Source organism: Myotis lucifugus, unplaced genomic scaffold (assembly GCF_000147115.1).
Source record: "Myotis lucifugus unplaced genomic scaffold, Myoluc2.0 scaffold_68, whole genome shotgun sequence".
Taxonomy (NCBI): Eukaryota; Metazoa; Chordata; class Mammalia; order Chiroptera; family Vespertilionidae; genus Myotis; species Myotis lucifugus.
The window spans coordinates 2063251-2077764 of record NW_005871116.1 but is presented as its reverse complement, the minus strand read 5'-3'; positions in this window follow the sequence as shown (position 1 = coordinate 2077764).

Sequence of the window (14514 nt, the reverse complement as noted above, 5' to 3'; positions counted from 1 at the left end):
CTACTGCTGCATTGACTCTCACTCAGTCAATACCTACAGATTCTTAAGGCAAGGCCCAATAAACAAGTTAGCTGAGAAAGAAAAAAAATCAAGCCTGGTTTATGGATATGTTCCATATGATATGCGTGTGCCACCTGGAAGTCAACTTCTGTGGCCTGACAGCCCCACACAGAGGGGGCCATGAAGGGCAATAGGAAAAGAAAACCTCTCATTGGGAAGAACTTGTCAATGTTGCCTGAAAATAAAGATGTTCAGAGGTCCAGCTCAGCACAGATTCATTAGTAATGGTTTATGGGCACAGGATTATCTGGATGGTCAGAGATTTGGAAGGAAAAAAGATTGGAGGACTCATGTCAAGAAGGACTGGGGAGAGGCAGGTGAATGGAACTCCCACAGTGGGCACACAATATGAGCCCGTGTATGACCCACATATTTCTTCAGAAAAGGGCATGTTTTGAGGAGAAGTTGCTGGAAAATGAATGGGACACATGGACCTGTTTTGTGGAGATCTGTGAGCCTCTTTCCCCAGTCTGACAGATTGTTTCCTCATGATTAGCTTCAGGTTATGCATTTTTGGCAGGAAGACCACATAACCAATGTTGTGTCCTTTTCAAGCAAAACATCAGGAGGCACGTGATATCAATTTGTCTCATTCAATTGGAATTTGAGGTTGCCACTCACCATTTTGGGCACCTGGTGCAAATGAACCAACAGGCTAAAGACAGGTCATTACTATGTCAGCTGGGTGATTACGGTGGTTATCAAGGGGAAGCAGATTGCTGTTACACAGTGGGAGCAGCAAGAAGTATTTTGGGAAACTAGGGGAACCCCTGGGGTATTTCATAGTATGCCATGCCCAGTGGTAAAGGTTATCTTATATCAAAATATGTATTTAATCTATTTATTTGAATTGTATATTTAAGATTAACTTCGAATGAAAGAGTATAGAAATCTGGTCTAATCAGGATCACCAAGGTTCATATCTGCTAGGAGTGATGGTCTGGGCGATCTACCAGCTAAATAACCTGGCTCAGCCGTGGTGCTGACTGAGGTCAAAAGTGATCTATAATGAGCTGTGGAGGCAAAAAGTGGTAAATACCAACTGTAGGTAGTCTTGTGACTAAAACTGGAACTCTCACAACCACCATGGTTTCTTCTTTGTTCTGTTATGTATATTTTTTATATATATAAACCCTTTTCCTTCCTCCTTTCTCTTTCATCACAACGTTATAAATGGTCTACTGGTGATGGTTCCTTTTTAAAGTTAATTTATATATTATAGAATATCATGGTGGGGTTGTGACTGGACTAGAGAAGGAATGAATGTCATTTAAAGATAGATGCAGAGACTTGTGAAACTTTGGGGAAAGTGAGTACATTTTTTTTTTTTACAAAGGGTGGTTATGATATTATCATTTGGACGTTTAAACATGGAGAGAAGGTAAGTGTAGAAGTTGAAAAGCCAGAGGAATAGTCAATAGCATTTATGGTAGATTGGTGCTCTATATCCATTCATGCGTTCTACTGTGCATTTTCCTGTTCTGCAGAAGTTAGAAAGCAAAAAATTATTTTACCCAGACTCTCTTGCAGCTAATTTTGAATGCTGTTTAGGCTGAGACAGTCAAACACAGTTGAGCAAGATTTGGAAGGCAGAAGAGGAATAGAGGCTGTACTTCTGCTGTGCTTACTTTTTTTTTTTTTTCAGAAAGCACAATCACAGAAGGATTTGTCTTCCTTTCCCCCGCTCCTGCAGCAGCATTAACCTCCATACCAGTGTCTAGTAACTCAGTTGGCTTGAGTACTGAGGCAGAGCATGGGGCCTCCCTCCTGCTGGAGTGTCAGAGCTGGCATCGTGCAACTTCCTGGTGTGGCAGCTTCCTGGTTGCAGCAGCTTCCTGATCACAGCTGTGTGGTGTGATTCTGGAGCCAGCTGCTTCCTGATCACAGAAGAGGCAGAACCCCCTTTGGCGATCCATTTCTGCATTGTGGCTTTTTGTTCCCCAAAGCTTGACTCGGAGGCTGTTTCTTCAGCTTTCCCAGTGATTCAGTAAGCCTTTACAGTAAGCCTGTAGTAAGTATGTCTCCCGCTTAAGCCGGCTATAATGGATTCTGTTCTTTGCAAGCAAACCCTGATCAATATACGGATTCAGGAGCTCACTGTCCCGTGCCAGTATTTTACATGAGGAACAAGCAGGGTTCAGGGGTGGCTTCTCCACTGCCGCTCGTCATGCTGTCTATTGCTGTGGAGAGAAATCTATCAAAAATTACATGTCAGTTCATGTCTTTTATTTTATTTGTTTTTAAAATATGTTTTTATTGATTTGAGAGAGAGAGAGAGACATCAATGTGAGAGAAACTTTGATTGGTTGCCTCCTGTATGCACTTGACCGGGGACCTGAAACCTGGGCGTGTGCTGTGATTGGGAATCAAACCAATGACCTTTCTCTGCATGGGATGAAGCTCAACCAGCTGAGTCACACTGGCCAGGGCAGTTCATGTCTTTTATTTCTCTTTCATCAGCCTTTGATTCTGATGGGAAACAGTTATGGTTTGAGGAATATGAGACTGAAAACTTTTGAGACATTGAGGGGTTCATGAGGACATATGTCACACCCTCTGTGACAGTTGTTCTCAAACTCACCTGCACATTAGAGTAATTGGGAGTTAAATTCCTGATTCCTGGGCTGTCCCCAGACCAATTCAATCAGGATCTTCTAGGTGATTCCAATGTGTATCCAGGGTTGGAGAACCACTGCAGTCTGGGAAGAGAGAGAGAGAGGTGAATTCTCGGGTTATGTATGAGTTGCAGTTGTGGAGAAATAACATCCTAGTAAAGTAGCAAATTTACTACCTCACAGTCAGAAATACAACATGGGTCTCACTGGGCTAAAATCAAGGCATCAGCAGGGCAGGAGTTCTTTCTGGAAACCCTAGGGGAGAATCTGTTTCCTTGTCTTTTCCAGATTCTAGAGCAGGGGTGGCAAACTTTTTGACTCGAGGGCCACAATGGGTTCTTAAACTGGACCGGAGGGCCGGAACAAAAGCATGGATGGAGTGTTTGTATGAACTAATATAAATTCAAAGTAAACATCATTACATAAAACGGTACGGTCTTTTTTTTTTTTAGTTTTATTCATTTCAAACGGGCCGTAGTTTGCCCACGGCTGTTCTAGAGGCTACCTGCTTTCGTTGGTTCTTGGCCCCCTTCCATCTTCAAAGCCAGCAAAGGCTGGTTGAGTCTTTCTCATGATGCCATCTCCCTGGTTTTGACTCTTCTGCCCTCCTCTTCCACTTTAAGAACCCTATGATTACGCTGGGCCCTTAACTACGCTGGGATAATCCAGGTTAATCTTCCCATCTCATGGTCAGTTAATCAGCAACTTAATTCCACCTCCAACCTTAATTCTTCCTTGCCATGTAACCTAACATAGTCACAGGTTCTGTGGGTTGGATGTAGATATCTGTGGGGGCCTTAGTCTATTTATAAGGAAATAAGGGACAAGGGCATTGGGGTACAGACACCCTAGGGATTCCTTCCCCACACTTTTTGTATGAGAAGAAGCGACTGGAAGGGCCTTTGCACTCATACACGGCTATACTATTAATTCAGAGGTGATGGGAAGCTTGCACACAGTACATTCATACTTCTGTAAGAAGCAGGGTTAGCCAGAATGAGTTGCTAAGACATTAGAGAATAATTTGAGATTGTTTAATCTTGCCGCTTTTCACCTATTTGCAAAATTCTATTTCAATGATTTGAAAATTCTTTGCAATCCCCCGGATGCCGGGCTATAGATGATGGGAGGACACAACATTAAACCTTCCAGTTGCTGACCTGCGGCCTCTTGTGAGCAACCAGGAGGGGCCTATTAGGAGCAGGTGGTCCTGCTACCTAATTGTTTTTCTCTTTTTAAGAGCAATTCAATAGTAACCATTCCAAAACTCACATTATTCTTCTGGCGGATGTCCTCCAAATGTATTGCTTTGTAATACATTGCTGTACCACTGCTGTAGACTAATTCATCTAGTTCCTGCAGGGGCAGGTTGTACAGCTAATTTAACTAGGCAGGTTCATTGGGAAGCTGTGGCTCATGAGGGCATTTGTGAGATTTTTTTTGACCTTGCTGAATGATTGGTAGCACCTGCTTTGAGCATATTCCATGCCCAGAGTATCAGAGCCATGATCCGTGGTATAGCATGCCCCTTGGGTACTGATTTGTTGCCATGCAAGAGCAGACCCTGTATCTTGAGGAAATGTCTGGCTTTGTCCACAGGCACCCTCATAACCACTTGCTCCTCTGGTCTCAAAAGCACCTGGACCCATCCTTAACCAGCATCTCAGACTGTCTGCATGCTGGGGGCCTGAGTGGAAGCTGGTGGTCTGTGTTTCCTGGGGCCACCCTTAGTGGGGTGGAGCGGAGTTAGGTTGCAATCATGGGAACAAGGTTGGGGAGCTGGCTCACTGGCTGCCCCAGTCCAGACTCCCAGGTCCTTCAGCTTCGCCCTCGGGGTGCTCTCGCCCTACAATCCTTCCTGCGATTCCGGTGGCTCCTGCTGTTTGCTTCCTCCTCTCCGGGCGTGAGGCTGGCCTTGTGGGCCCTGTCTTCTAGGTGGCTGCTCTGGCTGCCTGGAAACTTCTGTCCCTGGCCGAATCTGCGGCACAATTATTGGCTCTATACAAGCTTTGTCATGAGCTCTCCCCACTCTTGACTTTCTATTTTTATGGATATGGTCCCTGCTGCTGATTCTGCGTGCTCATTTATACTGTGTCATCATATTATTGTACGTGTTCTTGTTGCAAAGCTCTTCAAATCCTCCATGGACGAATAAATACAGGACACAAATATAGAGAATCGTAACTTCAACGTCCCTCTCCCCATTGAGATTGGTGATGACTGTCAGCTGTGTGTTTTACTCCACCACGTGGAAAGGGCAGGGGGATTGGAGCAAATTTCAACTATTTCACTTTGTTGATCAAGGGAGGTCACACTGCCGGGCTTAGAAGAGGGGCTTTACCCAACCAGGCACGTTTTCAAATGCTCCAGGTAGGCACATGTCCACGAATCCTTAACACCAGGAGTTAATCTCAGACCTGAGTCGGTGGACCTGGCACCTTCATTTTTGTAAAAAATGGAAAAAAAAGATCCTGTAGCTAACTGAATTCCCACTCTTGCCATTTTTTTTTTTCTGACAGAAATAAAAAGTAGATCCAGTCTTATCTCAATTGGCAGCATCTCACACTCAGATAAAAAAGGTCAGTTTGGATTGTGCATCCAGGGTACACATGAGCCTGAGAGAAAGTTGTAAAACCTGATTCTTGGCCTCTTTTTCTCTGCTCTTTCTCACCCTCCCCGCCTCCTGCTGGGCATTCTCCTGACACGATGGAGTTTCCATGCGGGCCCCTGTTGTGCTGACAACAGCGATGGCTGCTCTCTATGGAGCCGGGACCACTGGCCCGGCTGTGCGAAGCACCCTGCACGCACGACCTCCCTCCTTCCCCCGCGGGCCCGCCGGGAGGATGGGCACGTTGTAATGAGCCCGGTCAGACAGGAGGGTTCACAGCTCCACTCTGCCCTTGGTCGGCACCCCACACAACCAAGTTGTTGGTATTCTCGACTTTTTCATCCTGGGCTTTAAAATGTAATGGTAAATAGGATGCTGCCTACAGAACAGAAGTAGTGGGCAGACTACGGGGAATTGGAGTTAATGTTTTCTATGTATTTTTAATCCTTTCCCCCAAACGGTAATTACGGGTGGTAAATGAAAGTTCTGGGAGCCACTGTTCATACTGAAATTTAACTGCTTCCTCCCCTGTAGTCAAACAAACACTGGCGAGACTGAGCCCTCGGGAGCCTAAGATATAGGGAAGTGCTGGCTTCTGACCTTGGTTTCTGACAGGCTGAATACCAAGCACCCTCTGTAATGCTGAATCGTCTGAGAAAACACAAGTACACAGCCCTGTACACCTGCAGGCAAGGCGGTCCGGCTGCTTCTGGAAGGTCTGACCCTGGGGTTGGAGCACAAGCGAGTGAGCGGATGGCAGGGCGGCGGAGGCTGGGGTTGTCTTTGTTTCCACCTCCTCCTGGAGTGTGCAGCCCTTCCTCCCTCCTCAGTGTCCTGGGGAAGCCACCTGCCGAGAGTTCTCCTGCCTCACAGGCAAAGCCCTACCGGTGGCTTTCAGAGTCAGAACCTGGGGCTCCGGGGACTGGCACTGTTCCCCAGTCAGGCAGCCCGGTTCTCACAGGGGCAGAGGGCCCGCTTGTTGGGCCCAGGGCACCGAGGGAGCGCGGCCTTGCATCAGATGCGGGAGATCTTGCATCACGGAGCTCTGACGATGAGGCTGGAACAACCACAGCTGAAACTGATGCAACAGGCGGGAGGGGCTGGCTGGCAGCCTGAGAGTTGTTGCCCTCGCGAAAGGGAAGACAGAAAGGAAAATGAAACACCATGTCTTGAGGCACTGAAGGTGAATTGCCAGCTGCATATTCCCTGAGATCATCCCTGATCTTTTAAGATGATCTGAAAGGGAATACAATGAAGTCACTCGGGAAACAAGTGATGAGGGACGTTAGAGACTCATCAGAATATTAGCCTTTTTTAGTTTTAGTAACACGAATGAGGTCTGAACAACAGTTTGGTTCTTGTTACTGTCATTCACTTGTGAGTGAAAACTTTCTTTTTTTTTTCTTTTTTTTAAAAATATATTTCATTGATTTTTTACAGAGAGGAAGGGAGAGGGACAGAGAGTTAGAAACATCGACTAGAGAGAAACATCTATCAGCTGCCTCCCGCACGCCCTCCACTGGGGATGTGCCCACAACCAAGGTACATGTCCCTGACCGGAATCGAACCCGGGACCCTTGAGTCCGCAGGCCAACGCTCTATCCACTGAGCCAAACCAGCCAGGACCTGTGAGTGAAAACTTTCATGTTAAAAACGGCAACAGGAAACATGACATACAGGAGTGGACTGAAGAATGGTCCCCAAAGGTAGCAGGTCCTAGTCCCTGCAACCTGTGACTGTTTCCTTATTTTGCAAAATCATTTTTGCAGGTATGTGATTGAGTTAAGCACCTTGAGATGAGAGATCATTCTGGATTATCCAGGGCACTACATCATTACGGTCTAATCCTTTTAAGAGGGAAGCAGAAGAAGACTTCACATGCACAGAAGAGGAGGAGGCAATGTGACCACAGAGGTGGAGACTGAAAGGATGTGGCCACAAGCCAAGGAATGCTGGCAGCCACCAGAAGGGGGAGGAGGCAAGGAAGGGCTTCTGGAGGAAGCACGGCTCTGCTGACACCCTGACCTTGGCCCAGTGATGCTGATTTGAGGCTTCTGGCCTCCAGAACTGTGAGAGAATAACTGTTGTTGTGGTGAGCTAGCAAGTTGGTAGTAATCTGTACACTTAGCTAACTTGAACTTACTGAGCTAGAGTCTTAAGTCATGAAAATAGGTCAGTACCTACATGTACTTGTAGAAAAGGACACACAAGAAAAGCCACGGTTGTCTCTGGGTAGGGCAACCAAGAGAATAAGAGTCTAAAGTAAAAGCAGACTTCCTCTTTATTTATACACTCTGATTCTGTTTGAAAATTTTTCAAATGCATGTATTCCTTTTTTAAAAAAAATAAACTTTTATTTTTAGAAGAGGAAAGGCATTCCTGGCAGCTGGGGCAGCTTTGTCTTGAAATATGGATAGATAGAATTTTTATACTTCTCTTGATTTATCAGCATAGTGGATGCACATTACAGAAAATTTGGAAAAGTATAGACAAGTAGAAGGGCAATATTTAAACATATTTATACTTTGTTTGTTTTTACCATGAATTAAAAAGCAGTTGCTGAGATCATCTGTAACAGTGGTTCTCAACCTTCTGGCCCTTTAAATACAGTTCCTCATGTTGTGACCCAACCATAAAATTGTTTTCGTTGCTACTTCATAACTGTAATGTTGCTACTGTCATGAATTGTAATGTAAATATCTGATATGCAGGATGGTCTTAGGCGACCCCTGTGAAAAGGTCCTTCAACCGCCAAAGGGGTCTCGACCCACAGGTTGAGAACTGCTGATCTATAACAATAAAAGCGTAATATGCTAATTAGACCTGACGTCCTTCCAGATGACCTTCCGGACGAAGCCAGGACTTCAAGGGAAGCCCGGGTCCTGGGTGCCAGAGGGAAGCTGGTGCTGGCAGCCAGGGGAAGAAGGTCTACTCTTGCATGAATTTCGTGCATCAGGCCTATAGTATTAGTGTTATAATTTAATGTCCAGTTTTTTTCACCGAATGTAGCATAAACATTCTTTCAGGACATTCAAACTTATATCTTCTTTTAAAAAATATATATTTTATTGATTTTTTTTACAGAGAGGAAGGGAGAGGTATAGAGAGTTAGAAACATCAAATGAGCGAGAAACATTGATCAGCTGCCTCCTGCACACCCCCTACTGGAGATGTGCCCGCAACCAAGGTACATGCCCTTGACTGGAATCGAACCTGGGACCCTTCAGTCCGCAGGCCGACACTCTATCCACTGAGCCAAACCAGTTAGGGCTATCTTCTTAAAGAATCATTTAAAGTAGTTGTATAGTATTTCCTGTGCTAATAGGAAATCAATTTGGCTCTTGAGAAAGAGACACAAAATAATAGTGACTTGAACGACATAGTCTGTGTCTCGGCTGTGGCAGTCTGAGCCGGCGTGGTGGCCCTGCCCTGGTGAGTGGTCAGGCTCGGACTCCTTTGTTGGCTTGCTCTGCCATCCCAGGTGTGGCCCTCATCTGCATGGCCCAAGAGGTCTCACCCCCATGTGTGTGTGAAAATCAGAAAGAGGGAGAATAGGTGGGGAAGGCACAACCCTAGTCTTAAAGACACAACCCAGGAAGAACACCCATCACTTTGCTCACATTCTATTGGCCAGATGGGAAAGGTAGCGTTTATTCTAGGTGATTATGTACCCCGCTCAAAACCAGAGTATCTACTATGTGCCCAGCACTCTGTAAGCGACTTGCACATACACGATTTCATTTAATCCTCATTGCAATACTTAGAAATAGCTCCTACAATCCCCAGCTCTAGCTGAGGAAGGAAACAGAGACTCAGAGAGGTCGGTAAGTTGCCTAAGGTCGCACAGCTGGTAAGTAGTAGAGCTTACCAGCTGTGTGAATCCAAATCCAAGTCCTTCTGACTTCAGAGCACTATCATTTCAGGTAATTATGGCAATCATCTTTCAAAACAGCGGTGAGAGCAAAAAAATAGGTGGTTGGTGATGTTGGGAATCTGTACCCCTACTGGCCTGGCTCCGTACTGGGCTTGTGTTTGTCAGCAATGCCACTCTGACATTTCTCTCCTGTCCTTGTTGTCTCCCTTGTGGGAACCTCTCCTTCCCTCTGACCCCCCTTTCCCCCGACCCTTCAGCCACTTAAATAATCTCATCTTTAAGTTCCATCAATACCCCCCTGAGTGCCCCTATAACTCGCTTATGATATGTCCCTTTTGGTGCTGTAACTTGTATTAAAGTGGTTTTGTAGTGTGGATTTGCTTATTTTGTCCTGCGCTAAACTGCCTGAGGACAGGAACCACATCTCATTTATTTATCTTTGTTTCTCTCGGGTTTGGTGCTCATGGAGTACACAGCAATCCTTTTTTTCACTTGAATTCCTCTCTGGTTGCTCATGAAAGTCCACTGCAACCCTTCCTCCCCAACTATATTCCTTTTTTAAAAAATATATTTTTATTGATTGTAGAGAGGAAGGGAGAGGGAAAGAGAGATAGAAACATCCATAATGAGAAGGGATCATCAATTGGCTGACTCCTGCACGCCCCACACTGGGGATCGAGCCCACAACCCAGGCATGTGCCCTGACCGGGAATCAAACTGTGACCTCCTGGTTCATAAATTAACGCTCAACCACTGAGGCATGCTGGCCGGACAACTGTATTCCTTTTGTGCCCTCTCCCAGCTCCCACCCTTCATGATCAAAAGCTCAGGAATAGCTCAACGAATAAGACTCTGCCACGATGACCATGTCCTACATGTGTGCTGTCCACGCGGGAGCCACTGGCCACATGCACCTATTGAGCCCTCGGAATGTGGCCAGTGCCCCTGAATTGTAGATGTCAGTCAGCACTACTGTATCAGGCAGCACAGCTCCTAAGACCGAACACACAAGCTCCTCCACGTGAAGTTCAGCTGGGGACCAGGCTTGTGTAAGATTTCTGCAGAAGTGTCTTCTTGAGAACAGAAACAAGGGCTGATGGGAGGCTGCACAGTTCATTTCCAGGCAGGTCATGGCTCACCTCCCTTCTCAAGTTGTCTTGCGCAGGTGGCCATGCAATCAATCTGTGGGCTAACCATGTGGGCACTGCTGTTGTGGAGAGGGTGGCAGCCCCACTGAGGTGACATTCGTGCCTATGGCATACGACAGGGGCGACTCCTACATGGTCAGTTATCAAATGGCCCTAGACCCCCTTCAAAGGCATTGAGATGCTAACTGGAAGGAATTCATTCCCTTCTCCCTCCCCCCTCCCCCCCGCTCTTCATTTCTGTCAAATTCCATTTCCTTGTTTTCTTTTCCCAGGGCACTCGTAGCTGTCAGGAACGTATTGCTGGGAGCCCACTTTGTCATCTTACCGTTGGCGGGTGAAGAACTTTGCTTTTCGGTTCCAGGGGCAGCCAGGTGAAAAGGCGCCCCCGGAACAAGATTTGTTCTGCCAGCTTCCTTCCATTTGTCAAAAAGACAGAAGCCTCACCCGCCTCCCTTTGTAATAATGCCCCGAAATTACTCAGAATCTTCTTCCACCTACGTTTCTTGTCTCTGTTATCTAATATGTGTGGCCGGGAAGAAGAAAATGAACACGTTTACAATGTCGTGTAATACTTATGCATGTGTTGTCAAAGCTCGTTGTTTTAAGCAGGGCGTCTCAGCTTTGGTGAAAGTGGGCAGTGCCTGTGAGTAGAGGAGGAACCACAGAGGAGTTCCATAGTCTTATTCATAGCGGAGCCTCATGCTTAGCCCTTCCACGTGCTGACGCTGACGACTAAGTCAAGTCCTGACTTAAGCAATGACTGCCCTTCAAAATAGAAAGATGAATGGCACATTCATTAATAAAACTTTTTGAGGTCCCTCTGTATTCTACCCAGTTAGAAAGAACGGTATTTAAAAAAAACACCCCCACCTCATTTGCAAAGAAGGAAATTCAGACTACCAATCAATTGAGGCTTTTTGCTTTCCCAATCAAACGGGGTATCTGCAATATTGAATAGTCACATGACTTTTAAGCTTCCTAAATCCCAGCACCATCTTCGAAGAACACAAGGCATCTCTTCAGGCTTAGCCATTTTCTCTGACACAGATCTGATGGCTACCGCTTGTGCAGGTGATGTTAACAGTGGCCAATGAGAAAGCAGAAAGAGATTTTCCTTGTCCTCACAAAGCAGGTCAGGTGGAAAAAGGAAAATGCTACTCATTCTTCCCCTGGCAACGGGACCAACAGTTTCTTTTCTCTGGATTCCTCCTCTTTTGACCCTTCACCCCTGTCATCATGACAATGCTATTCAGGGCAGCTCAAGTTCATTGTCATCCAAGAGGGTCTCCTGCAGATCCTACTCTGGATCAGGCCCTTTCTGGAGCTGACCTTCAATCCTCATGTCAACCCTGAGAGTAGGTGGCATTTCCATTTCACAGACAAGGACACTGAGGCTAAGTGAGGTGCAGTGACTTCCCTGTGTCCGGCTGGTCAGAGGTGACAAGAGCTGAACTCAGAACGGAGCCTTGATTTTGAAGCACCGCAGCCCGCTGCTCTGCTGTGGAGAGTGAAGGAAGGTTCACGTCATGGACGTGGAGCCCGGGCCTCATGGAGAAGCAGAGCCCTAACCAGGAAAACTCATTCAGGTTAGGAGACCTGGCCGAGGCTTATGAGGTGGGCCGACGCGTGGTCACCCAACGATATCCGTGCCCGACCTCTGGAACCTGTGCATGTGTCCCCTGACATGTAAAAGGGATGCTTTCATGATCTTGAGCTGGGGAAATTATGCTAGGTTACCTGGTGGACCACAAGGATGCTTATACCAGGGAGGCAGGAGGATTAACGTGAGTAGCAGACGTGACAGTGGAAGCACGAGGTTGGAGAGAAGCGAGGAAGGGCCATCAGGCAAGGAACGGGGGCGGCATCTAGAAACTGCAAAGGCAGGGAAATAGAGTTTCTCTGGAAGCCCCAGAAGGAATGCAGGCTGGCCAACACCTACCTTGATTTGGGACTTTTGACCTTCAGGCCTGTAAGAGAATAAAAACGGCAAGAGAATAAATGTGTGCTGTCTTACATCACTCGGCGGTTATTTGTTGCAGCCGCCATAGGAAAAGGATGCAGCTCATTAACCAAAAGGAGACAGTCACCCACGGATTGGGTGGGCCAATTGCTGTCCTCATTGGAGCCAATGATTCCTGCTCTTTTTCTATCTTTTCTTTTCTTTCTTTCTTTCTTTCTTTCTTTCTTTCTTTCTTTCTTTCTTTCTTTCTTTCTTTCTTTCTTTCTCTCTTTCTTTCTCTCTTTCTTTCTCTCTTTCTTCTTTCTTTCTTTCTTTCTTTCTTTCTCATTCTTTCTCTCTCTTTCTCTCTCTTTCTCTTTCTTTCTTTCTTTCTTTCTTTCTTTCTTTCTTTCTTTCTTTCTTTCTTTCTTTCTTTCTTTCTTTCTTTCTTTCTTCTTTCTTCACAACACTCCAGGAAGACCTCTTTTGTTTTCTTTAACCCTTACCTGAAGATATCGTTTTTAAAAATTGATTTTAGAGAAAGAGGAAGGGAGAGAGAGAGAAAAAAAGACACCAATGTGAGAGGGAAAAATCAATTGGTTGCCTCCTGTAAGCATCCTGACCTACGCACCCAACCAGGGATCTAGACTGCAACCTGGGCATGTGCCCTGACAGGAATTGAACCTATGACCTTTCGGTGTATGGGATAGTGCTCTACCAACTGAGCCACACTGGCCAGGGCCAGGAAGGCCGCTTATATCCAAAGGGTCATGAAGGCCTCAATTTTAAAAGAGTTGTTGATTGTTCTTGTGTTAAATATGTTTGTTGATATTATATATACATGTATATGTATATTATATATGTGTGTGTGTGTGTGTGTGTGTGTGTGTGTATACAAATATATACACACAGTATGAACTACACTGTTGAAAGACCCAGACGAAAGGAAAAATCAAACGAGTTGGGTTTCTGTGATTTCATAAATGAAAATGGGATCTTGCATAACACCATGTATCTCATGAAACAGACAGAACACAGTGCCTGGCTGGGAGGAGTCTTCAATGGCAGGTACCTGACAAGCCAAGGTGTTAGAATATCACAATTCGGCAGCAATCATGAATACCTGATTTAGAAAATGTTTACTCTATCTAGAGCAAGAACACCTTTCAGCTACACGGGTTCTCCACCTGGGAAAGGTACATAGTTATTACAGTATTATTGACTGTATTCCCAGGGAACATATAGAAATACTAGAGGCCCGGTGCACAAAAATTTGTGCACTCGGGGGGGGAGGGAAGGGGTCCCTCAGCCCGGCCTGTGCCCTCTCACAGTCTGGGACCCCTCAGGGGATGACCACCTGCTGGCTTAGGCCCGCTCCCTGGGGGATTGGGCCTAAGATGGCAATCAGATATCCCTCTGGCAGCCCGGCAGCCCTCAGGGGATGTCCACTTGCCAGTGGGGAGCAGGCCTAAACTGCAGTCGGACATCCTTAGCACTGCTGAGGAGGCAGGAGAGGCTCCCACCACCACCGCTGTACTGGCAGCCATCAGCCTGGCTTGTGGCTGAGCAGAGCTCCTCCCATGTGAGAGCGACCTGACCACCAGAGGGCAGCTCCTGCATTGAGAGTCTGCCCCCGGTGGTCAGTGTGTGTCATAGTGACCAGTCATTCCCAGTCTTTCTGCTGTTAGGGTCAGTTTTCATATTACCCTTTTACTATATAGGATAGAGGCCTGGTGCACGGGTGGAGGCCGGCTGGTTTGCCCTGAAGGGTGTCCTGGATCAGGGTGGAGGTCCCACTTGGGTGCCTGGCCAGCCTGAATGAGGGGATGATGGCTGTTTGCAGCTGGTCACACCCCCTTCAGGGTGGGCGTCCCCACTGGGGTGCCTGGCCAGTCTGGGTGAGGGGCTGAGGGCCGTTTTCAGGCTGGCAGGTGACTGAAGCTCCCAACCTCTCCTTTTTTTCTTTTTCTTTTTTATTCTGGGATTTATTTACCTTCTATGGCTGACACTGAAGCTGAGAGCCGGCTTTAGCTCTGAAGCTCGGCTCCAGCTCTGAGACCTCGGCTGCTGAAAGCAGGGATCTGGGTTTGTTTGGGTTCTATAATTGTAACACTGTTGCGGTCCTGCTCGCTCCAGCTCTGATGGCTGGAAGCAGGTTTCTGGGGTTTGTTTAGCTTCTATAATTGCAACATTGTTTCTTAGAGTGCAAGCTCAGAGGCTGGCAGCGGCAGGCGGGGAACCTTGGCTTCCTCCGTCACTGGAGCAAGCAA